Genomic DNA, 26149 nt, shown 5'->3' with positions numbered 1-26149 from the left:
TTCTTTGGGAGAAGGCTCCTGGCCTCTCAGGTCCTAATCTGCCCTTTGCCCATGACTGGCCAGTCCTGGCTCCCTCCAGCCCTGCTCCAGCAGTCCTATTGGCCCCAGGTATCCTTGATTCTGGCCAGAAGCTCATTACAAAGGAGGCTTTGCTGATGTCAAGTAGAGCATATTCTTGTTCCTGAGCTGCCTGTAGCCTCTTCTTCCACATTCTATCATAACTCCACCCTCTACCCTTGCAGTCTCTCTGGGTGGGGTAAGGGAGAAAAATGCCATAGATAAGCTTGGAGGACAGTGGGAGGCCATCCCATCAGCCCAGAATATACAGACAGTTTCTTGTTGTTCTTTTTTGCATTCTTCCTTTAGGGGAAAGGTAAACAGTCCGTTCAAGGGAAGGCACATGGACAGAGTTCCTCAAGGTTCAGCTGATGGCCTGAACCTCAACCTAGAGCAGTGATTCTCAACCTTGGGTGCACAGTAGCATCACCTGGGGAACTTTAAAAATGATTGAAGCCAGATATTTTAATATAATTAGTCTGAAGTATGACTTGGACATCAGGATTTCCAAAAGCTCCCTAATCCCTAATGAGCAGTCAGGGTTGCAATATCTGTAGTTTAGATGCTAATGGTCACAACATGTAATGGAAGGTGTCCATTCCAGGTCTTGACCATTTCTAGCAAGTCTGACAAAAGATGGGACAAAACCTCACATGCCTGACGCTCACACCACAGGCCACTTCCCATAGTTGCCTAGGCCCCTCCTCCCATTCAAACCACCACCTGCCACCACACACTTGCCCTGGGACATGTTAAATTAAGTTTGGCCTAAAGCTGCCCACTTGCATATTTTAAGTGTGGCCTAAGGGTTTCTCCCTGTATAATAAACTGTAACCCAACTTGATGTGTAATAGACTGTAACCTACTCTTGTGACAAGTAGCTGAGTCTCAGCCAACCACAGCAGCTGAGTTTCTGCCAATCACAGGCGATCAACTATTCAAATCCTGTTCCCAGTAAAGCAAACACAAAGCCATAACCAATCCAGCCGTTTCTATATCTCACTTCCATTTTCTGTATGTCACTTTCCTTTCTCTGTCCATAAATGTATCCAACCATGTGGCAGCCTCCGAGTCATTCAGAAACCATTCTGGTTCTGAGGGCTCCCCAGTTCCTGAATCATTCTTTGCTCAAACCTGTTAAGTTTAATTTGTTTAAATTTTTCTTCTAACAAGCAGTGGGAGTGCTTCAAATGCCAGCATGGTCTGTTTCTGCAAAGCTGCCAAACCAGTACCTATGATCTTAATCACTCCACTACTTAGTCATCTCCTTACGAAAGCCCTTACCTGATCTCCCCCAACCAGCACCACACTTACCAGTGGTGTTGACAGAATATTTGGTAATAGGGGATGGAGATGAAGGGTTGGAGGTAGAGGGAGGGGTCTGCTAGAAGTGGCAGCCAAAAAAAAAAAAAAAAAGATTCTGCAAAGAAAGATTTTGGAACAGATTTAGCAGGCTGCTAGAATGGTTGTGGTTATACACAGTAACATTTAAGTCCAGACCCTTTCCTTTCATCTGAATGGAAAAGGAGTAATTGAGTCAGGGATGTTTCTGGTGGACTTAGCTCTAGACTACAAGTCAGAGACCTGCAGTCTTGCCCCTGTCTATCACTTAGTAGCTGCATGGGCTTGGGCAAGTCATTGCCTCTCTCTGGGTCTCACTTTGCCATCTCTAAATGAGAAAATAAACCAAATGACCTCTGGGTTCCCCTGCAGCTCTGACACTCTACAATTTATCTGAGTTGGAGACAGATACGTTCATGTAACAAAGGCAGAAGGATGGAGGATCTGGGTTTCCTGGAGCAAGAGACCTTCCCACTTCCCCCCAGAGCCTCTGCCACAAATTAGATGCCAAAAGAGAAACATCTGCAAAGAACACACATTAACCTTGTAGATTCCAGTCAATCCCATGTGCATGGGGTTAGTTAAGAATATTTCACCTCTATCACGCTCCTGCCCAACCTCATCCCTGGACCTTGAGGATAAGAAGGGAAGACAAAGTCAAACATAATAGGACTGCATTGGAGCCACACAGACATGTAACCCCCACCTAGATTCTTCTGGGCAGGCAGCACTGCAGAACAAAATTCTTTCAGAGACATCACCCCATCAAATGTCACCCCTTCTCTGTTTAGTGACTCATTCTAGTAAATTAATTCTCTTTGGCGCTTTCAAAGCCATGAACCTTTGATGTTATTTTAAAAATAGCAACAAGCCACTCCCTTTCCCCAGCGAGTACACTGGATGTGAGCACAGGCATGTGAGCCCCTTGTGCTCCTCAGGAGCTCCAGGCTCCAAACCACCTGAACTCACAGCTTCTCTGGGACTGGGATCATTTTGACCAGCACAGCCTTGTACTGAGCCTTCCTGGCATAAACCCTTTCCATCCAGGCAGGAAAAGATTGGCCATTTCCCCTTCCCCATGGAGTAGTTGTATTTCCCAGCAGCTGGTCTGTGAAGGATGTGAAATAGCTCTGCCCTCCCTTCTTTGCTCCTTGATGCAAAGAACCAAGGAGCTCTGGGCCTGATGGTCAGGAGCTCACATCACTACGCCCTAGGGTCTGCGTTCTTTTCTTAGAGCCTAGCCCCAGAGGGTTGCTCCAGAGGTACTCCAATAGGGGTGGTAGAACATGGAAACCCTGGCTCCATCACCATGACAACAGGGGCCGGGGCTAACCCTTTGGCTTTGTGAACCAGAGGCATCCTTTTATACTCCTTTCTTCTCTCTCCAAAAAGTTATGTGCATCATGGCTTAGTAATTAAAAGCACAGACTCTGGAACAAGACTATCTTGGTTCAAATCTCAGCTGTGCCATTTATTATCTGTGTAATCTTCAGCTAGTTACTTAACTGTTCTGTGCCTCTATTTCCCCGTATATAAAACAGGGACTGTAGCAACTTAACTACTTTGAAAGGTACTTGTGAGGATTAGTGAAGTTAATGTATGCAGAGTATTTAAAACAGGGCTTGGTTTAATATAGTTTAATAGTTAATAGCAAGTGCTATTAACTATTTACTCTTATTATGTGTCATTAAGGGGCTCAAATCATCTTAGCATCAGGAATGCAAGTAATGAGAGGCTTGTGATTCAATTATAAGCAGGTGCACATTAAATCACTGTAATTATGTGTTTTAGTCTTAAAAAACTATTTCAATCTTGAACTATATTGACAAAAAAAGAATATCCAGAAAGAGACAGAATGCCCAGTTTCCCAACCAAATAATGGGAACAGGTCAACCTTGGTGTCACAAAAAAGAGCCTAAGCAGGATGCTGAAGATCAGAGGAGACCAGCATGTGATGATCCAGTTGTGACATAAGAAAGAATATATCTGGTCTTTGTCCCTGGTTCCTGGCACAGAGTTTCAAAAACCTTTGGAATTCCTAAAATGCCCAAAAGGCAGTAGGAATATCTTTTGTTATTCATCATGAGTCCCTTGCAACCAAACCTGAGTTTATACTAATAAGGTGACTTATGATAGGCCCTTAGTTTCAATGCCGTTATGATAGGTCTAGCCACCCCAGAAAACCCAAGCATACGATTAGAAGCCTGTAGCATCAGCTCCACCCCCCGCCACCCCGCACCCCCCACTGCTTCCAAAGCAGAGAGGGGGCTAGAGATTGAGTCTAGACAAGTGACAAATGATTTAACCACTTATGCCTCTGTAACAAATGCCCCTTGATTTAAAAAAAAAAAAACAACTCTGGACACCAGAGTGTGGGGGATCTTCCTGGTTGGGGAGAGTAATGTGCCTGGATTCCACAGGGAGAGAGCATAGAGGCTCTGTGCTCCCTACCTTAGACCCTGACCTACGTATGCATCTCTTCCATGTGGGTGTTTCATAGTTGGACCCTCTGAAATATGACTGCAAGTACCACACTTTCAGTGAGTTCTGCGAATCATTCTAATGAATTATTGAATCTGAAGAGGGGTCACAGGAACTCCCCTATTTATAGCTAAGTCAGTTGGAAGTGTGGGTGACTTGGGGACCCCACTCGTGGCTGGTGCCTGAGGTAGGGATAGTCATATTGGAGACCTTGTCCTTTAACTTATAGTAGTTAGCTTGTGTGCCCTTCAACTCAGGGTAGTTCATGTCAGAATTGAATTGAATTGTAGGACAGCCAGCTGATGACAGGGAATTAATTGGTGACATAATATTACCAGGCAACTCTTATTCATGATGTATTTTCACCCCCGGGAGCAATCTATGAGGTCAATATTGTTGTTCCAGTTTTACTTGAGCAAAATAAAGATAAGCCGGGTGCAGTAATTTATGTTTGTAATCCCAGCACTTTGGGAGGCTGAGGCAGGCGAATCACTTGAGGTCAGGAGTTGGAGACCAGCCTGGCCAACCTAGGGAAACCCTGTCTCTATTAAAAATACAAAAATTAGCCAGGCATGGTGGCATGCACCTGTAATCCCAGCTACTCGGGAGGCTGAGGTAGGAGAATCGCTTGAACCCGGGAGGTGGAGGTTACAGTGAGCTGAGATCACAACTCTGCACACCAACCTGGGTGAAAGAGCAACACCCTGTCTCAGGAAAAAAAAAAAAAAAAAAAAAAAAGATAAAGAAACTGAATCTCAAAAAGGTTCACAAACTTGCCCAAGGTCACACAGAAAACAGTGGAGTCAGGATTTCAACGAGGTTTGTCTCTAGCCCCACATCCTGCACTTCTCCACTCCATTATTCTGTCCCAGAACATCTGCTGAGCTGCCATGTGAAAGAAGGATGAGGCTGGTTCCCTAGAACCCCAGAGGGCAGAACTAGAAAACCAGGTGGTTGATATAGACAGGCAGATTGCAGCTTAGGGCATGAGGGAGGACTTCCTAAGGGCAGGAGCCGCTCAGTAATGGGAAGGTGAAACAGGCTACCTTGTCAGGTAGGGAGTTCTCTTTGCTGGGAGTCAGAGTGAGCACAGGATGCTGTAGAGGGGCTTCTGTCCTTGCTGAGCCAGGGGCAGGGGGTGAACTAATGACTTTTAAGGTCCTTCACATTCTATGGTAGCTCTTGAGTCAGCAGGATAAGGGGTGGTCATGGCAATGACCTGAGAGTCTGGAAGCTTATCCTCATGCAAAGGGCCTTGTCTGCACCTCATGTGACGGGCCCAACCAAAAAGTGTGCATCATCCCCATCACCACCAAAAACCACTGCTGACTTACCAGGAGACTGGCCCGGCCCTGTGCAAGGCTCCTTCTGTTCAGTGCTCAGTCTGCACCCCTCTGCTCCACTCTCAGGGGTGCCAGCCACATCTACACAGCCTCAGACATCCAAGTGGAAACTGCAGAACACAACATGACAAGTGTCAGAGCCTTGTCCGCACCACCATGACTCTTCCCCTGATTTATAAGAGCTACTGGGAAATTCTTTAAAGTGAATTTGAAATGCATTTTTAATTTAAAAGCAAATTATGCCTATAAAAAGGTCAAGAAAGCTTCATTATCTTAACAATTGGGAATCAAAATTTCTTTTAAAGAGAAGAATTGGAGAATCTCTTTGCTGAGTGTTGGCTGGCAAGGCCTCCAAGGAAAGAGGCTGCCCTGGCCTGGTGGAGGGTACAGAACGTGGAACTCCTGCACAAGCCCAGAGCAGGGTTGCAAGTTGCTGGGCTGGAAGGCTCTCCCTTCCTGAGACCCCCAAAACACTTCATTAACAGCTGCTAAACTCACAGATGCTAGTATGAGTGATGTTTGGATGCAGTCCACGAGACAGAAGCAGCCTGAAGAATATCACATCCCAGGAAAATGGGAGAGTTTTAGATTTGCACTGGCCATCCATTGGTAACTTCAAGACAATTTCACCTAGAGTTCGAGGGGAAGAAAGGCCCCCAGCTAATACCTGGATAATAGGTCCTAAAGTACTACTGAAGGAAGAATCTAAAGTTGTTAATACCCTACAAAGTAGGGTATTACTCCAAAACTGCTAGGAATCAAGGTCTTTGACACATTGATTGTCAAAATGTTTAAAAATAAAGATAAGTGATGACAAGTGATTGTTTTCCATTTTCACTTGGACATTCTGTTGTTCTGACCCAGAGCTGCTGGGGGCTGTCTCACCCAGGGCTGGCAGCATCCCTGATCACCCCCACCCTACCACCACCTGCCCATGGCTCTGGGCTCACTGGCAGCTCAAGTCCAGCCCTGACCCAATGCTGTCCAGAGTAGAGCCATTCAGAGAGACTCATCCTGCCAATGGGGGACAAGGAGAACTCATCTTGGTAGGTACAATGTGCCTGTGGGAGTCCAGGAACCCTGCACACCCACTAAGGCTCAGCCTCCTCCTCAATCCAGCCAAGGGGCCTGGGGCTCAGCATTTTCATCCAGGCTCAGTGCCTAGATGATCCTCATCTACTTAAGAACTTGCAAGTTGCTTCTAAGAGCAAGACTCTGCGCTCTGCACATCCAGTGCTGGCTAAGATCCTCCTCCCAGAGGTTCTATTTTTCACTAGAACAGGGTCCCAGCCACCACTAGATACTGATTCTCTCCAATGGCCTCCTCCCTTCCAGGGCTGGCCTCAGGGTAGGGTTTGCTGATGTATCTCCACTGTCCTCCCTAAGGACCAACGTTGCAGCCTCAAGCACCAGCTTCCTTCCCTTCCCCGGAAGGCCTGAGGCTGACCCATGGCTATAACTTCCTAAGATTTCAATTTTCAAAATCTCAGCTATTTTTTGTGTACACTAATAGAATTAATCCTTTGTCCCCAGAAGTAGCCTGCATCTTGTTGTAAGAAGGCAGACATTTGCCCCAAGGTAAATATACAGTAAACAAAATAATTCCCATCCCAATTCCCATCACTGCTGAAATCCCTCATCAGAGTGGCATTCCTTGGGTTGTGGTGTTACCCCCTGATTAAAATGAAAATACTGGGAGGTATTTGAGGCAATTATATTATCTAGAAACCATTGTCCTGTGGCAATGAAACTGTCTAATCTCTGATGGTGGAGTTGGGCTGAGTAGGTCAGGACAGGCACCAGATCAGCAAGTTTTCATGAGAGAAGGGAAGAGAAAGAAAGAGGCCTAATGCCAGGGCTACTCTAGAGAGGCCCCGACACCTACAACAGGGCTGCTGCCCTGAGGGAGCATAGATGATCCTGGCCAGATAGAACTCTCTGAGCCTGCTTGAGCTGCTGTACCAAGCACAGCATCACCTCTTGTGCAGCCTTCAGCTTCCCAGCACATGCTTCTCTCCAGCTTCCAGCCCCCACATCCCTCAAGCAGAGCAAAGATGCAAGGGCCAGAGTGAACCACAGTACCCCATGTAGTGAAAACAGATGCCTGACACCCCCTGGATGGTTCAGAGAGCAGCAGAGGCACAGCCCCCTCACAGCCACCTACCCCGTGCTCTTGGTGTGCAGTCAAGTTGGGCTGCAAGGTGGCAGGAGTTAGGGCAGAGCATTCTAATCCTTGTTGGCTGCCCACTGGACTGTGACCCTGGACATTAAAACACTCAGGGGCCTCTGCCTAGTCCTGTGTCCTGCAGCCTCTTTTAAAATCAACCTGCAAACAGATCATCACTCCTGCTCACCCCACACCACAGCCTCCCCAGCCAGCCCTTCCTCTCTGCCCCCTACCAACCAGGCATCCCACTGTGGGATCCCACCTTGATGCCCTCTTTCTGCCCTGCACATCTAATTGATCACTAAGCTTTCTGGTTTTATGTCCTAAATATTTCCCCACCCGGAGCGCCAGGCCCTGAATCATGCCTCCATCTCCCCATCCATTAATGATCTCTGGTCCACAGTCCTTCCTGGCCCACACCTCTCACTACCCTGCTAAAATAAAAACCCATCTTGTCACCAGGAGCAATGTTCCTTAACCGTTAAAAAAAAATCCCTGATTGTTCAGCCAAAACGCAGTCAAACTTAACTTCTATTATCAAAATGGCAGGTATAGTTTTCACATTCTCCAAATATAAAATGTTAAATCCGAATTGGCTTTGTCAAACCAAATGCACACTCCATGTTAAAAATTCAAGCCCATTGACACCCAACTGGGAGCTGTGCCTTTTTCCCTCTGCCCAGCCCCTTCTCCTTGAGGATGGCTACCCTGTAGGATGAGTCTGAGACTCAGATGATACCTCTACTCCCAGCCCCCTGACCTCTCCACGTTGGCCCTGCTCTCCAGGAGCTATTCCCAGGACCCAATAGGCACAAAGCAGATTCTCTGTCGGGGCTGGTGTCTGCCAGGAACACCCTCCTCTCTTCACCTTCTCCCTGCAGCTCAGGTGTCCTCTCCTCCAGGAGCCTGCCCCCTACACCCCTGCCCTCAAGTTCTCACATCACTTTGACTCACCTCTTCCATTCCACTTTTAGCCCAACAGCAACAATCTACTACCTCAAGCTCCTGGCAGGCGGCCTGTTGTCTCCGAGTTTCTCTATCCTCCCTGTTGTCATAGGGCCTGGTGCCAGTTAGGTGCTGAACAAATGTTAGTTGAAGGTAAATTAGGAAGAGCTAGGCCAGCTTAACAAAGCAGCACTGTCCAGCCCTGGGGTCCCAGCAGCAAGTGAGGCCCAAGGGGAGCTCATCATACAGTGTGAGGAGACAGACCGTGAAGGGCAAGGTGCTGAGTGTTCATGGAGGAATACATGGCAGGTGCCTCATTGCCTCAATCACCTCCTCTTTTGGTATATAACCCAGTGGCTGGCCCCTCAGCCACCCTTCTTGCCTAATTCAAGGCAGAATCTCAGCAACAGACTACAACTCTCAGACTAACAAATCTGACATTAACTATGGGGAGACAGAGAAGGTAATATTACACACCACACATCACACACAGCAACCCCCATGGCTCTCCCATGTTCAGCCCTGCCTTCTTCTGTGTCTCTCTCACCTCTTCCCTTGAGTACCCCCTCACCTGCCTCGCCTGGGACCCTCCTCTCTGCACAGAGGAGCTCAGGAGCTCCCTCTCACCCTGGCCAGCTCACTTCCTCACATCTCTGCAGCCCCTCAGCAGAATCCCTGCTTGGGAGTCACCCTGGTAGGAGGGCAACTGGAGACTACACATCACGAAACACGCTCCCTGTCACCAAGCATCTTCTTCCCTGTCCCACTAAAGATCAAGTACACGTAATCACTGAAGTATGAAATCACATTTCTATGGATCATTCCTTGTGGCTATAAGAGCAACAAAAGGTCTGTAAGGGGAGTAACAGATGCCCGTGTTGTCTGACTTTTTGTTAAAATCAGCTTAAGCTTCATGTGCTGTGAGCAGAGGCAGGTGCTGTCTCCTGCCACTTCAGTGGGGGGTCTCCAGACAGGAACAGACAGTCTGTGTGGCTCAGCACCCAGAGCTGAAAGTGGAAAGACACAAGCTGCCATTTCCCAAGTGCTCCTCCACAGCCACAGCCATGGGTCCCTCAGCAGTGCTGGCCTCTGAATACCCCAGGCCCCGGCCCCACGGGTCAGCTCCCCACAAGGACAGTGTAGCGTTTGCTCCAGGACTTAGGCTTGAAGTCAGAAGCCAGACTCACCGATCCCTGAATGAGACTCCCACAGGTGAGAGAGGAGCCAGTCAGGGCTGAGCTGCTGCTACTTTTGCAGAAAAAATGAAGACAGTTGAATAAGGGACTAGACCGCACCCTGCCTGATGTGTTCAGATAAAAGAGAAAACTCATGCCTCTGGGTGGGTGGGATTACGGGGAAGCTTATCATCATTTCTTCAAATGGTTCTGAATTTTACAAAGTTCTAGATTAGGTATTAACTGCTGTGATCATTTAAGCCAAAAATAGTTGAAAAGAAGAAAGAGAGAAGGAGGCAAGACAGCAATAGTAAAGTCTCTCTGTGTCCAAGATGAAACAGTTGAAAAGAAGCTAAAATAGTTGAAAAGAAGAAAAAAGACATAGCTGTCTTCCCTCTTAATTGGAAGAATCCTTTAACCCCTTACTGCTGCAGGCCCCATAAGTACTTACTTTTGGGCATGTTCCTAGCAAAGTCCAGTGAATTTTAAAAATTCAGGCCCTCCAGAAAGTGGCCTCAAACCTAATAGTTGGTAGGCATTTTTTTTCTGTTCTTCTACTGTGGTGGAATGAATGGACGGAGTATTCTTTCTTACAGACTTGGAATCATTTCCACACCCTCTAATTAAATAAACACTTATTTGTCAAGTATCTGTTGGTGCCCAGGAGTGAGTAAGAACTGGAATTGAACGTGAGAAGGAAGATGGCTGGGAGAAATGAGACAGGACCCTGCCTGCTAGAGGCCCACAGTCATGTTTGTATTCATGAAAAACATGCATGCAAATGAAGCACACATAGATATATGCACATATACGCAGATAATGTAATTAAGTGTTAAGGCCAACACACTACAGGGCCCCAACAACAAATGCCAAGGTGATCAGAAAAGAATGTGTTCAATGCTTATAGGGAAAGGAGACTGGGAACCTTGGGTGCACATTATGAGGACCAAGGTCCTGAGCTAGATCTTGAAGAAAGACATTATTCAATCAACAAAAGCTGTAAAACTCCAGTAGGTGCCCAATGCTATACCCAGCCCTGCAGTGAAGGACCCAGCATCCCGGTTTTTCAGGAGAGGAAATTGAGGCTGCAGGAACCTGGGTGACTTGATTCAGGCCACAGAGCTGGTGAAAGGCATAGCCTGGGTTTGAACTCCTCTGGTTCTAGAGTCTGTTCTTTTTTTTAACTTCACCACACTTTCTGCCCCTCATTCAAACAAAGGTGAGCAGATGCCAGGGGCCTGATAGGAAGTGGGGGAATGGACATCAGTACATGGCCAGAGCCCAGGTTCTATATTCCTGGCAGAAGCCCTGGGGACTTGGCCAGCACCAGAAAGGATGATTCTGCTTCCCATTTCTGGCATGTGGGGCTCAGAACCAAGCTCTTTCCCAGTACAGAAATGGGGACTACGAGGCAAGGCAGAGAGTAGGCACCTCTGGTACTCGCTCTGACAAGGTGAGCTAAGCTTTTAGGTAAAGAAGATGCTGCTGGCCCCTCAAGAGAGCAGGTGGGCTGCAGTGGTGACAGCTGGTGGTAGGTCACCCACCTGCACTCCCAGGATACCAGTCACTGCAGGGTGGGTACAGCCACCTCTGAGACCTGCTTGATCTGGACTCAAGACAATCCTTCCACTAAATACCTGCCAGGGGTCAGAACCTGGCTTACCACTGGGGATGTGAAGGGATGCAATTGCAATCCCATTTCTCAAAAGGCCCAGGATAGGAGTGTGGGGAGCAGCTTACAGAGAAATGATTACAATACTGGGGCACAGTGCTCCAGTGTAGGTTCATGAAGGTGACCAGGGGTCCCAGCCTCGAGGCTCCAGTACTGGGCTTTAACCCACTCATCAGCAGCCTCTGCCACTGATCACAAACCCATGTGGACCTCAGGCCTTCATGGAAAGGAAAGAAAGGGTTGTTGCGGAAGCCCTGGTGATGCAGAGACAGTGCTGAGCTAGCAAGATGGCTGGGCTTGGTCTTCCCACATTCAGTGCCTTCAGTGAAAAGGTCAAACCCAGGAGACTATGCAGATAAAAGCCCATCAAAAAAGCTGTCTAGTCAAGCTGACTCTGATTCACTGTTTCACCTCATGCTGTCCTGGAATCCAGTCACAGGTATTTTTAAGCAGTCACCTTGCCTACCTTTTGTCTTCAGGCAAGTAAATGGAGCTACATTTTGAAAAGTTTCTCCTCAATCAAATTCAAACATGAAACAGTTGATTCTGCTCTTTGGCCCAATCTGAGTGCATCTGTCCTTCAATAGGAATGTGAAGTGTAATTCACTGGATCATGTGACAGGATTGTCTTGTTCCCATCCCCAACCACTCCCCACCAATAAATCCAGGAAACAGCTATTGGGTATGGGTCCTTCTTTGTCTAATAGAATAAACCATATCCTAAGCCATAAGAGGAAGGAATAAATGCTCTTTTGGCACATTAAGGTCAAAGTCGTTTTGTGGGCTTATTATAATTGGGCATTTTACACCTACTGTTTGGGCATAAGAGAAAATAGAAACACTCTGCATCTAAAACTGGAAGGTAATCCTATACTATCCCTCCCCTCTCCAGACTAGGGAACCTGTGAACATTCAAAACTGAAATGAGACTTGGGAGTCCTAGTGTGGAGGAAGGCCAAAGAGAGGAGATGGTAGGAAGCAGAGAGTATGTTAAGGGTGGGCGGTCCAAAGGCTCACATGGGGAACTGCTGGTCTCTGGAGCCTCCATGTGGAGACATCTCAAAAGCCTGAGCAGTGAGGCTCAGGCCATTATAGAATGTTAAGAACAGGATGGTGAAAACAGGAGATATGTTGTTTGCCTGTCCACTCCTCTCCCTGACGATTCTGTATTCTGGTGTCTCCTGCAGGATCACCAGGTATCCATGTTGGATATCTGCTCTCTAAATATATCATTATCTTCTCACTGATTCTGTTGTTGACATTTTCCTTACATTCTGACAGTTGGTCAGTATTTCCCACTTCACTGATTTTAATTTGGCAAAATTAATGTGGATTTTAATGCTTATATTAAACCTTTTATCATTTTGCGTACTATCCTTACTTTATCTCAATTTTCACCTCAGATCTTTCATCTTAGTCTATTCTCCTCTATGACTCTCCTATTTCTTAGAAACCATGTCTTTTTGAACATTTATACTAAGGACACCAGTTTTCTGACATTCTTCTGTTTCCTATAGCTGGTTATTATAGGTGCCTCTTTTGAGTCCTCCAGATCATTTACCTTTCTCTGAAGTATATTTTCTCAAGATATTTCTAATTGTTTTCCTTTATTCTCAAATAAGGTGAAATCAAGTCTCCTAAGATACAACCTTCAGGGAAAATAGCTTCTGGCAAAATGTGATGAGAATGCCACATGTTTTCTGAAAATAAGTGTGATGCACACATAATTAATAGTGACTTTTAATACCTCCAGGCAATTTCCATACTAACATGAACAAAGAAATTACCTTAATGATTGGTCCAATTAAAATTAGAGATATAAAAGGACAATTGTCAAGGAAACCAGCCCAATCCTACATGCAGGTTACAAAATGGGACTCCATTTATAGAAAACTTAAAATTCAATCAAATTCATTTCTGGATGGTGGGGTGATTGGGCTACTAACATCAGACTCAAGGAAATAAATACTTGGGTGAGCCCACAAATCTTAAAATATGATCCCCTGCTTTGCAATTCCCTGCAAAGCTATAAAACTATTTTAATACAGAAGAAGGAGGGAATGAAAAATACACATCATGATAACAATTTGAGGGCTATCAGATACTGGAGACCCAGATCAGCCTCACTTCTAGGACATCTCCTGCTTAAAGGAATGACATGGGAGGTGAGTCACACAGATTAGCATAAAGAAGACGTTTCTTTGATACAGGTCTCAGAAGTGAAGGCAGAGAGATACAAGCCCAGGCGTTGATTTGCTAGAGGGGTAAAAATAAAATGAGCATTGGCATTACTGTATTCTTCAATTCTAAGATATCCTTGATTCATTGGCACACCAATTATTTTCAATATTACTGAGAAAAAAAAAACATTGCTAATTATCATTATAAGTCATCATTGATTGAGGGACACATCCCAACCTCAAAGATGTTAAAATGCAGGGGAAAATGTCTGTCTTAGAATCAATGGAGGAAGGAACTCAACTTAGAAGTTAGTGTCACCAATTTGGGACTGCCTTTTACATGGTGGGTGGCATATCATATATTGGGTCAGGGAGCTGAAGGATGAGACAAGAGCAACAAGCCATGAGGGCCTTGGGAGAGCCCCTTGACACCTGGATTCAGAGCTTACCAGTAAACCAAATTTGTTATCTGTCAATTCCTGCTTCTGCCCAGTACAGCATCCTGAGAGCTACAACAAGGCAGACTGATGTGTATAACTCCCAAAAAGGTTTTCACTCAGTGTGTATTTCAGTACATCTGCTAAGGAAGCCTCTTCCTCTACTGTGAAATATGAGCTTAATGTCATAAGGCAACAGACTAAGATGAAGATGGAAATTTATCCACCACCTGTATTTCTGATTAGGCTCAGCCCATGAAAATCACAAGGGCTCAAAGTGCTCTCCAGAGGGTCACAGCACATAGTAGGTGCTCAGTCAGTGACAGTTCCCATCCCCTATATTCTCTCTACAAGAACACTTCCAAATCTGCCGTTTGATTCTGCCCTGTGTTTTCCCAAAGCTGGGAGTAGAGAGAAAATTAAGAACTATGGTGGGGAGGGGATAAATAATAGGGGCCCCAAACTACTTCCCTACATGAGGGACCCAGGGAATTGGTTCCACCACACAGCACCATGACTACAAATGCAGGCTCTGAATGGCATTAAGAGCCTAGGATTGAATCCCAGCTCTGCATCTTTCTAGTTATATGAACAAGTTGCTTAATTTTTCTAAACCTCGGGGTCTTTGTACAATGTGGAGAAGAACAGTCCTTCCTCAGAGGTTACATAAGATAATATATGAAAGCACAGGGTTTGCACAGGGCCTGACAAATACTAAATACTTAATAAATGTTAGGTGCTACTATTATATCATTCATCATATGGGTTCTTGATATTGCAACAATTGGATTTTTTTTAAATCACAGTTTGTATTCTATCTAGTCAGCAAGCATGCATCTGAGCTGACTGCTTCATCAAAAGTTCTCAAGGGAACATCAACGAATCTAAAACTGAGCTTAATAAAACAGGCAGGTTATGTCTGCTGCTGAATTTCTGCACTAAAGACATAGGTAGATTTTTAGCTTTAAATGGTGGGTTCCGCTTTTCTGTCTGAGCAGGTAATCTGCAGACCCTGGTGCTGGTTACAACATTGCTTGCGTGGCTGGTGAGAATGTCTGGATGGGGTTACAGGTTTTTTCAGCTAATTCCCTGACCCCCTAGACCCAGCCATTAATTATAAGCACAAAAGGCTGTGCCCAGCCATCTCCTGACACACTTACACCTCAGGAGGAGCTTCTTTGAGTTTGGAACTCAAAGGAAAGGGTTAGATTTTTGGACTGGGAAAAAATGGCAAAGAACTGCAAACCAAGGCCAAACATCATGAATGGTCTACAAAGGGTAAATGCAAGGGGACACCCCACCTCTCACCACTTAGAAAAGAGCATTTCAAGCCCATTCAATAAGGCTTCACATAATGGTTAGCAAACAAATTAAATGTATTAGCCCAAGGCAGAGTATGGACCAAAAGTGCCCAATGATGGGGCCGCACTGAATGCCCATCTTACGACCTTCTGTGGTGCTGCACACATAGCATAGCCCTTAAAAGCTGTCTACGGAAACATGTACCTTCCTGGTGTTAAATGCAAAAAGTGTTGGGGTGGACTCAATATGCATACTTTCAAGTGCCTTCTCTGTCTAGGCACCTTGCCAGGCACTGCTGTGCCATGAACCTGAAATTCCAGGGCCCACTCCATGCTGTGGAGCGAGAGGCTTAGCAGCTGTGTGACCTTGGGTGAGCCCCTCTAGCACTGTGTGCTCACGTTTAAATGGTGACCATTGCTGTACCTCTGTCATAAGAAACGTCCCCCCTGCATTTCTGGGTGGCCTTTTCATGAGGGATTGGCTCAGCTGCCAGCTTCCTAATGAAGTCATGCACCTGCCCAGGGTAGTATGTCTCTGCCCCCAACCCCCACACTATCCCCACACATGCACTCTGCACATAGATTTTCCTGAGCTCAGACCAGGTTGCATGGCTCTGGGCTGCTCCCCTAAGCTCCCCACAAGGAGACCTGCTGTCATCTCTCTTGTGGCTCTGGTCCCCACTCCAGGCTCTCTGCTTTTGCTTTGGGGTCTCCTTAACTTGGGCCCCCTCTCAAGGCTACAGGATCAGGGTTGCTGCTGGCCACAGCCATGCTTGTGCACAGAGGCAAGGTACTGTACTAAGTGCCGGCCACTCAGTGGTGAGGGAGATGTGCTCTACATCCTCTACATGCCAACAACTGGGGGGCCCCAAACTTCACGCAGTGTCAGGTGTGGACAGGACAGATGTATCTTGGCCCACACTGTATCTTGGCCTTCTTTTTGCCCAAACCTCTCCAGTGAGTGGAACAAAGGCCCCTGACACCATCTCTCTCCTCCACCTCCCCTCTTTTCTGTCAGGAAGATGACCTTTTAAACCCTTCATAATTTCAGAAGCATTATCCCATAAAGGAAAAGAACAAAGACTGTGCAGTCTTCCTAGTTTGTATCCTGGATGTACTTTTATGAGAAGCAAGGGTTACTGAAACACCCTGTGTCTCAGTTTCCACTTTGTTAGCCACCCCAAGGGGCTGTTGGAATGAAATGGGTTCATCCATGTAAAACACTTAGGATAATGCCTGTCATAGAAGAAGCATTCAATAATGCTGGTCTAATTTGGCAGTTTACAGTCAGTCAGAAAACTAGGCTGGACTAGCTGAAGAAGGTGAGTATAAGTGAGGACCTGGAAAGAACGCTATCTGGGATTGTTCCAAGGAAATCTGTATTGAGTTGAATATTCCTCCCCCACCCTCTGCCAAATATATATATGCTGAATATCTATATATGTGTGTGTGTGTGTGTGTATGTATGTATATTTGGCAGGGGGTGGGGGAGGAATATTCAACCCAATATTCTGTCTTAACTCCTAGAACCTGTGAATATGATCTTATTTAGAAAAGGAGTCTTCATAGATGTAATAAGGTTAAGCATCTCAAGCTGAAATCATCCTGGATCATCCAGGTAAGCCCTAAATCCCTTCACAAGTGTCCCTATAAGGCACAGACACAGAGGAGATGACCATGTGAAGAGGGAGGCAGAGACTGGAGTGATGCAGCCACAAGCCAAGGAACACCAGGAGCCATCAGAAGCTGGGAGAGCCAAGGAAGGATTCTCCCCTAGAACCTCGGGATGGAGCACAACCCTACCAACACCATGATTTTGGACTTCTGGCCTCCAGAACTGTCATGGCACTTCTCCAACTGAGACATACATACAAACCACCTGAGGATTTTGCTAAGCTGCAGATTCTGATTCAGCAGGTCTGGGGTGAGAGTCTGCATGTTGCAAAGGCCCCCAGTGATGCCAATGTTGCTGGTCCACTAACCACACTTTGAGTAACGAGGTTTAAGAATGCTATTGTCATCAGCAGCACCATGATGACAAAGGACACCACTGGAAACAAAGGGGCAGAGATTGGAGATCCAGTCAGCCACAGCACTGGGCCACTGTGACAGCGTGTGAGAGCCCAGCTTTCTGCTGTGGGATAAAGAGTGGAAGCAAGCCACTGACCTTTAGCGGCACTTGTCCCTGGGCCCAATCAATGCTTCTGAATTGAATAGCAGCTCACCCAGGCAATGCTAATGGGTTTTGACGGCTCCAGTTCATCACTCCCTAACAGGGTCAACCAAGAAGTAATCTCATCCTTTTTGCTAGGGGGAAAAAAACAGTTTTATCATCCTTGCCTTATGGAGGGCCCAGAACAATTCCTGGGAGAATGAAAATGTTGGTGACAGAATACCAGTTTCCTAATTTCAATGAATTTGATGGAAATGTATAAATCAGGACTTTTGTATTAATGCTTTTACAGGCAAAAAACACTTGATCCAAAAGAAGACAAGCCTCTAATATAGCCTGTGCTCTTCCTTGACTGGGTACTGAGAAGCTCATTTTGGTAGACAAGAGAGGTGAGGCACCTGGCATGCATGCCGCAGGATGGGGGAGATAGCTTTACCCACTAAAAGAGCCCACATCAAGAAATTTTTTAAAAATATGGTCTACCAAATTCAACACAAAATGGGTAGGAGACATAGACAGCACTTAGCCTACATTCTCACTGCATTCTCCCACTGCTCTCTCTCCAGCCCCCACCCCACAATGCATCCCACACACAGGGTTATATTTCAAAATGTTCTAGAAAAACCATCCATGACTTCTTGCAGTCCACAGCCAAATGGTCACAAAGCTTTATACCATGTTACAGGCTCTGATTGATTGGTAGTGGCTACCTTAGAAGGGCTTAAGTCCTTCTTTGCAATCCATGGGAAGAATGCTAGGATTGATTTCCAGTGTCTGCCATAGACTCAGAGCAGGAAGACTGGCACTGTGTCATTTCTTTTAGGATAATAGGATAAAGTTATCTTGTGGCTTTCAAGCTCCTCAAGCTACCATTAGGATCATCTCCCACTCTTTTACATGAAACACTCACTCCTGACAAAGCCCACACCAGCCCCAACACTCTCCAACATGTGACCTGCCTCTGAGGCTGGGGTCCAGCAAACTTTCCCGTTCCTCATCCAGGTACCTCCATTCCCCAACACCTAATTCCCTCTCCCTCTCCAGGTCTCTAGTGCCTCCCATTCATCATTAAACTGACTTCTTTTCCTGCTGTTACTCATCTCTGTAAATGAGTCAGGATAAAAATGACTCCTGTATGAGTATTCCTGAATTTTCCACTCCCTCGGACCCTTTTCCTCCCTGAACTCCCAGAAAAGCCTACCTTTCCGCATTAGCTCCTTGGATCTTTGTTTTTTTGAGAAAGAGTCTTGCTCTGTCACCAGGCTGGACATGTACACACCACGATGCCCAGCTAATTTTTTGTATTTTAGTAGAGATGGGGTTTCACCATTCAGCCAGAATGGTCTCGATCTCCTGACCTCCTAATCCACCTGCCTCTGCCTCCCAAAGTGCTGGGATTACAGGCATGAGCCATGGGGCCTGGCCTGGATCTTTAGAATGCAGAAGTGGCCAGGTGTGGTGACTCATGCCTGTAATCCCAGCACTTTGGGAGGCTGAGGCAGGTCAGGAGTTCAAGACCAGTCTGGCCAACATGGTAAAACCCTGTCTCTACTAAAATATACAAAAATTAGCTGAGCGGGGTAATGTATGCCTGTAATCCCAGTTACTTGGGAGGCTGAAGCAGAAGAATTGCTTGAATCCGGGAGGTGGAGGTTGCAGTGAGCTAAGATCATACCACTGCACTCCAGCCTGGGCAACAGAGGGAGACTCCATCTCAAAAAATAAAAATAATAAAAATTGGTTGCAGAATTGCCAGGGAAGGGAGACAGGGTAAGAACAGGAGGATGGGGACCTCCAAGGACATCTGTGGATTTGTAGGGGCCTTTTGTTGAGAGAGGAGAAGCTTTGTGAGGTTCAAGGGCAAGGGTATGACAGAGAAAAGTTGATTTAGAAGAAACACTGCTATGCTCTGCATTCTCCCAATGTCATGTTCAAAAAAGACAAGTAAAGGCCTAGAGTTACTACAAGGAGCTTCTGCTGGTCACTCTCGTCGTCCCTGAGGCCACAGCAGTGCTGTCTGGACCTCATAGGCCATGTTCTGTATGTGTTTTCTTTCCTCATGCCTTAAAGGGCCATTTCCAGTACCTGTCTGCCAGGATCTGGGCTGGGCTCCAGCATGGCAATCAGGAAGGCCCTTAGGGTATACCCAACCCCCTCGCTTTACAGATAAAGAGCCTGAAGCCCACAGTGAGGGTCAGTCTGCACCTCAGATTTCACCACAGCTGAGATGCCTGTGTGAGGAGTCGGTCCTGGGCTGACATCAGAGCGTGCCTGCCAATACCACTTGCCCTCCTTCGGGAAGAGGTTCACTGGTTGAGTGAATACAAAATCAATCCAGTTTGACAGGTATTGATTGAAGGCACTCTCTGAAAAAGATGCTGTGTGTGAAAATATATTAAATGTTCTAGCAAAACATGCTATGGACACTGCCCTTTTGTGAGTTATTTTATGACGGGGTATATCCTTTTTGCACAGACAGTAACCACCCCCGCTCAAGGGAGAAGCCCTGTGATGTCTGTGCCTTTGGGTCTGGCCCCATTAGTCCCTTTCCACCCACAGGCATAAGCCCTCTCCTAGCCTCTCTCTCATCCCCCTCCTGCTCACACACAGACACCTTCCTTGAGGGCTTGCCTTGTTCTCCTCTCACATAGGCAATTCCAGTGCAGAAAAGGTGGGTGCACTTTGGCAATGCTTATTTTTGATGGTGGGGGAGTAGGGAAGCCTTACTGAAGACTACTCGGGCCTGTTGGCATGGTTCTCCCACTGGAAAACTCTCAAAGATATGTTGAGCTTCCAGCTCATTGAGTGTCAGAGTTACAGGGACCTTGAAGGCAGCCTGGCCTGGGCCTTTACTAGTCTAACCTTTCCTACTGACCCCTGCAGGCTCCCATGGCAGCTGGCTCCATGCTGGGTTGGGGGCAATGAGAGGCACTGCCTGAAGATGGGAGGAGACACCAGGGCCTTTCTTTCCTCATGCTCTGTCTCAAGAAGCATCTCCTCCACGGCCCCAGCTTCTGCCAGAGGCCCACCATGTTCCTTCCAGTTTCTGAAGGGTGACCCTGGCCCCTGGGCTGGAACAACACTACCTCATTCCTCCCTTTGCCTCACCAAGCCTTGTTTTGCTGGTTGGTTTGTTTTCAGCTCCTTCATTACCTGTGCAAATTTTCTGCATTAAATTCCCTCTTCAAGGCAAGTGCTAGTGAGGCAAGGCAGGCTTTTCTGGGAGTTCAGGGAGAAACACTTGAAGAAATTTATATTTACCTTGTTATGCCCTGATTGAAACCTCTCCCCAACCCCTTCAATGAACTTATGAAGTAACCAAGGCCAAGAGGGGTATGCTTTGAACAAAAAAAGCCTCAGGGATACTTAGTTGTCAGTGACTGGTCTAGGTTTCTCAGTTTCTGTCCTCCACACCTCTGCAAAATATGGCAGGGAATGCTTCCTTTTTAGTTTCAATTCCCCTCGGGCCATCGGGAGCTTTTTAAACCTCATTTCTGAAGGATGGAGATGTCAGCTAGAATAGCCCACACTGTGACCATAGCCAGGTCACTGCCTGCTTCCAGGCTTCCATTTCCAGCCTCCATTTCCATATTTAAGGAGACTAACATAATACAAAATGACTACTTCTAAAAGCATTTAAAACTTGCTGTTAATATATGCAGCAAAATTCAAGTCCACACATTTTTGGACCAGATGGTTTCTCAACTCTGCAAAGTAGGTTTAATTTAATAGTTATTTAAGTGTGCCATATATTTTAAATACACAGTGCTCCGGCTAATTAACACTTCATAATTTCTCAAGAGTCCCACAGGCAATAGCTACCATTTGTAAATGGTGAAAGATAGTGTCAAGAAAATGAATCCTATCTTGTTCCCAAATTGCAGCCCTGGGATGGTATATGTGAGATATCTCAGCCTTTCCCCGCGGTGTGAATAGAGTGGTGAGAAGAAGAAAGTGACTGCTCTGGGGTTGGATGCTGGGGACATGTGAGCATGGTACCACATCAGGCCTCTGCACACAGAGCAGATCCCCCCGCCACTCGCCACGGTCCTATGGGCCAAAATTAGTCACATGGATGCATGCAAGTTAAACAGTGACCTAACAAGAAGACATGGACACACATGCACACATTTGCACACACCTGTTACGTCCTGTGTCTGCAGGACAAAACAGCCACAGTTTATACGAGCCTGAGAGGCAAGGCAAGCTAACCCACGGGGATGAAGTGAGACTGGCCTCTCTGCCCCAAATCTCACCAGGCCACTTATACATCCTCCCCTACTTCTCTTTGCCTGAAGTTCAATCATCTGAGGATTTATCTGATTAATATGTCTCCTCTTTTTAAAAGTCAGCACTCCAGGAAGAACTGATCAGATACAGTTCACATGCTGAATGATGATTTGATCAATTATAGACCACATATGTGATGGTGGTCCCATAAGATTATAATACTATATTTTTACTGCACCTTTTCTATGTCTACATGTGCAAATATTTACCATTGTGTTAGAATTGCCTATAGTATTCGGGACGGTCACATGCTGTAAGGTTTGCAGCCCAGGAGCAATAGGCTATACCATATTGCCTAGGTGCGTAGCAGGCTAGGTCTGTGTAAGTACACTCTCTGATTTTCCCACAATGATGAAATCACCTAACAATGCATTTCTCAAAACACAGCCCTGTCATTAAGCAGCATGTGACTATATTTGTTAATCCTTCATATGTCAATATGGCCGAATATAACAGCTTTCTTCCTGGTGCTTTGCAGACATCAGGCGCTGACAGGAAGGAGAACCCAAACAAAATATGGAGTGCTTACGGGAATACAGGAGGATGCAGCCTGCCTTATTTTATTGTAAATGAGAGGCCCTGGACACCTGACAAGTAAGGGGTACTTAGAAATTGATGGAGCACCAAAGAGAAAAGAAGGAAGAAATATCTGCTTACCCAAGGTCTGCCTAGGACTACCCTGCCTGGACAGGCTGCCACTGTCAACACCTACTACTGTCTCAGGATTGCTTCCTCTTTGGGGGAAAGGAGACGTGAGCAGAAGGCTGACACTGAAGGAGGGGACAAAGGTAAGGACAAAGACCAAAGAACATATGCAATTAGCAGAAAGTTCATTGCGGAAACTTCTTTATCGAAATCCTAAAAACAGCAAAGAACTAGATTGGGCTTTCGCCTGTCACTAGATGAAGTTCTAAGCAGACAGAGCCTTGTCTGACTTTGCACCTCACCATATCCCCAGCGCCCAGAACAGCGTTCAATAAGAGGTGCGCTCAACAGGAACTGGTTCAGTGCATGAGACAGTACACACCAAAGTGCAAGCAGAGGACACCTCAATACCCTTCTAATCCCCTCATTCCCCAGGGCTCAATGACCATGTGTGGCTGCACAGGTCTCCTGCTGGAGTTATAGATGGGCTGCTAGAGAAAAGACAAATCCCCTATGGACCCCACAGAGATGCACTGCTGAGTTCTGCCATTCCCCAGGGACACTGCCTTCATTAGGCAGCACCTGCTAAATGGCTAGCCCATACGTGTCATGTCAGGCAGTCCCACAAGAGGAGTTAGACACTGCACCAACCAGCCTTAAGTTTCCCTTACTCAAACCTTCCAATGAGTGACAGTCTTTGCACCAGAAGACACCAAATGGAAATTCTTTGGGGTGTCTTCCACCTTTCACTTCTGAGGCACCACAGGCAAAATGAAACTGCTAATATTCTGTGGGACCTGATGGCCCAAGGTAACGTCTATGGTCATATTTTCAATCTTCCCCTCCCTCCTCATTGAGTTGAGAGGATGAAGTGGCACAGGCCGCCGGGGAGAACACAGCCATCAAATCTGAAGGAAGACAGGACAAAGTGAGTGATCTGGAACCAAAGCATGAAGTTGTGTGAAAATATATAGTCTGAGGCCTCTGGGTCTTCACAATTTGCAAAACCATTTTGTCAATCAACCAGAAACAGCTCTGGATGTAGCCAGTGACATGCCTTCCTAAAGCTCCAGATGCACATACCTTGCTCAATGCTGGGCTTACAGTAAGTAATCAACTAATTCCTGTCTAGTTGGGAAACATGTGAATGCAATGAGTATCTGGACCAATTAAGATCACGTATATATGAAATAGAAAGCTTCTCCCAATCCCTGAGTATGTACTTGACCCTTGCACTATACAGAGAAGGCAGGGCACTAAGCTGGTATGGCATTCTGGGCACTGCATCACGAGGGAAAGGCACTGGACAGACGAGACCAGAATCTAGTCCCTAGATCTCCCTGACCCATCGTCAGGTGGCCCTCAGAGATGTCAGAGGTGGGCATGGAGAGGAGGATCCTGTCTGTCTAGAGCCAGAGCAGTGAGGTCCTGGGGGCTGGGAGGTTGTTGCCTCTACACAAAAAACTCAGCCAGCTAATGCCTCCTCTGGGCGGAGCACACTGTTTGCCTGGGGAAGTCAGTATCTTTCCTTTGGGAGATGAAGGAAACAAAGGTACTATTTGGAGGGCTTTAGAATACCACAGCTCACTCCTGATTACTGGGGGGAGGGGGATGTGTAGGAGCTAAATTTGAGCCCCAGTGCTGTGAACTTCACAAGGGGAAAGAGTTGCTGAAATGCCTGGGGAAACAGCGCAGCGTTCTCTATCTGTCTGTTCATACATCTGTCTGATCCGCCTTCTCCTGCTAATTAATTCTCATCTCATCACAGGCACTCTTGGCTCATAAGTCTCGCTTACAGTTTCCCATCTAGGTTACTTAGCATTCAAGGAGTCCATGGTACAAAAATTAGCCACATTTGAAAAAATTAGCTACTTTTATCAGCCTAGGGTCCAAGGGCCATCTCTATTAGATTTGGGACAGGCTATAATTTTGCAGAATCTTTTCCCTGAGCTTTTCTGGTGGCAGATGTTACCTCTTACAGAGAGATGTGAATCACTGCTGGCTCGTCTTCTCCCTAGTGATCCCTCGGCTGCTTTTTAAGGAGGCTTTAATAATGCATAGGAAGGGAAGGCGGTGCATAAATAAAACACCACTCCACTATCAGGACATGCTGCCTTGAAATCAGGCCTGGTGGTTAAAGCAAACGGACCAGTTTTTAGAGGAAGTTTTCTGGTTTGCACCAAGAATGAGGGTTTGGATTGCAGAGCCTTTCCTGAGGATGCCATCTCACAACTGCATGCTTGAGCCAACATCAGCCTATCAAGTGTTGAGTTTAATTTCCTCCCAGCAGCCAGGCCACAGGAATCAGTGCCTGCTGAGGAAGGAAAGAAGGAATGCTTTTGATGTAGCCATTGAAAGTGGTAAGCACAAATGCATATTTGGCTGAGTACATGTCAGCTAACAAAACATGTTATCAAAAAGGTGTTCTCAGTCTGGTAAAATATATCAAGGAGCAGAAGCAATGTGGTAGAAGGGAATGAAAGATTCTATATCTGGATTCCCAATTTGCAGATTACATAACTGATGTCATTCTGCCACCTAGGAGGGTTTTAATATTGTTAATAATACAGTAAGCGCTGGCAAGTTTTCAGAAAGGGCTTGCTGCAGTGATAAAGAAAGGATTGCCTTTCTTGTCCCCAAGTCCCAGTGCTTTCCACAGATACACAAAAGCCCACCCCCAGCAGCAGATGAGCAGACTTCATCTCTGTTGTCAAGGAAACCAGTCTGTTCTTAGCTCTAGAATTAGAAAGCCTGGGCCTGGCCTCAGCAGTGCCTTCCGCCCACTTCTCCTGCTGGGACCTGCTATCTCTACCCACCCCCCACCCCGGGAACACTGAAGACCCTTTCTCTAGCAAAATCTCTAGCACATCCCTGGAGTCGGGGGCTCTATTAAAACCAACCATCGGGTTGAACAGATGCATGGGGGGATAATGAGTTTTACATAGAAAGGGAAAGGACAATTGGCAAGGATCTGGGACAATAGCCAAGTGATTGACCCATGTTATAGGGAATGGCTTAGGGAAGCAGAATTGGCCTAGTACTTTCTCCCTCCAAAATATTTACCCCAACCCCCTACTCCCATGCATGTGCATATACACACACACACACACACACACACAGGTTGCTCTAGATAACAGAGGTAGCCCACTGACATCACCAAGGGACCAGACCTGGCACTCTGGCCTGCCCCAGGGAAGCCTTTTGGGATAAAAAGCCTGGGTAAAATGCTCCCAGGTCAGAGCATTTAGAGATTCAGGGGTAGCACACTGGTCTGGAAAGAAGGGAGAGAGGACCCCAATGTCACTACTATCAAGGAAGGGAGAACTGAAATGGAAAGGAAATAGAAAGACAGAGGAGTGAGCCAGCCATTGGCAAGAGAGGAGAGAGAATGACCAGTATCTTTAGGGATATGCTCTGCAGAAGAGGGTGGGTGAGAAATTAAGGGGATCTTGGACATGATACCCATTCAGGACGGTCTTACCCAAAAAGCAACCATGTGCTTGATTCTCTGAATCCCCCAAGACAACTATGTCTGTGCCCTTTGCTAATTTAGTACCATCTAGCTTGCACTGCACCTTGTTAAATAAGTGTATTATCTGTCTTTTTAAACCAAGAGCCCTGGAAGAACAACTTGCATGTACAAGGGGCTAGTGAAGGTTTGTCTTCATGAATGATTGAATCCTGATTTTAGACACTGTGAAATCACCTACATAAAGTGTTCAGGAGTTTGAAGTGATTATGAGAAAAAAATGTTAAAGTGTTATCTCTAAAATTTCAAACAATATTAGTTAGATTTTCACTTCTAGTGCTTTCTCCGACTGTTGCAGTTACTACAATTGCCTTATTATTACTAATGATGATGGTGATCTTTTTTTTGTCAGCACAGGGAAGGTACAATGAGACACTCAAATAGAGAAAAGAAGGAAAAAAGAGTGCCCTCTA

At 46.3% G+C, this 26149-nt stretch overlaps 1 protein-coding gene across 9 annotated transcripts in view; it reads right to left on the bottom strand.

The window, feature by feature from the left end:
- The window catches only part of ADD2 (adducin 2), a 118742-nt gene that overhangs the window by 56946 nt on the left and 35647 nt on the right, over positions 1–26149 (bottom strand). For all 9 annotated transcript variants that reach the window (XM_078349109.1, XM_078349113.1, XM_078349115.1 and 6 more), the window contains exon 2: positions 5214–5332. The gene's annotated coding sequence lies outside the window, so the exon portion shown is untranslated. The remainder of the gene's footprint in view (positions 1–5213; positions 5333–26149) is intronic.

The sequence above is a fragment of the Callithrix jacchus genome, chromosome 14 (genome assembly GCF_049354715.1).
Source record: "Callithrix jacchus isolate 240 chromosome 14, calJac240_pri, whole genome shotgun sequence".
NCBI lineage: Eukaryota > Metazoa > Chordata > Mammalia > Primates > Cebidae > Callithrix > Callithrix jacchus.
This window is presented reverse-complemented; position numbering and strand designations above follow the sequence as displayed.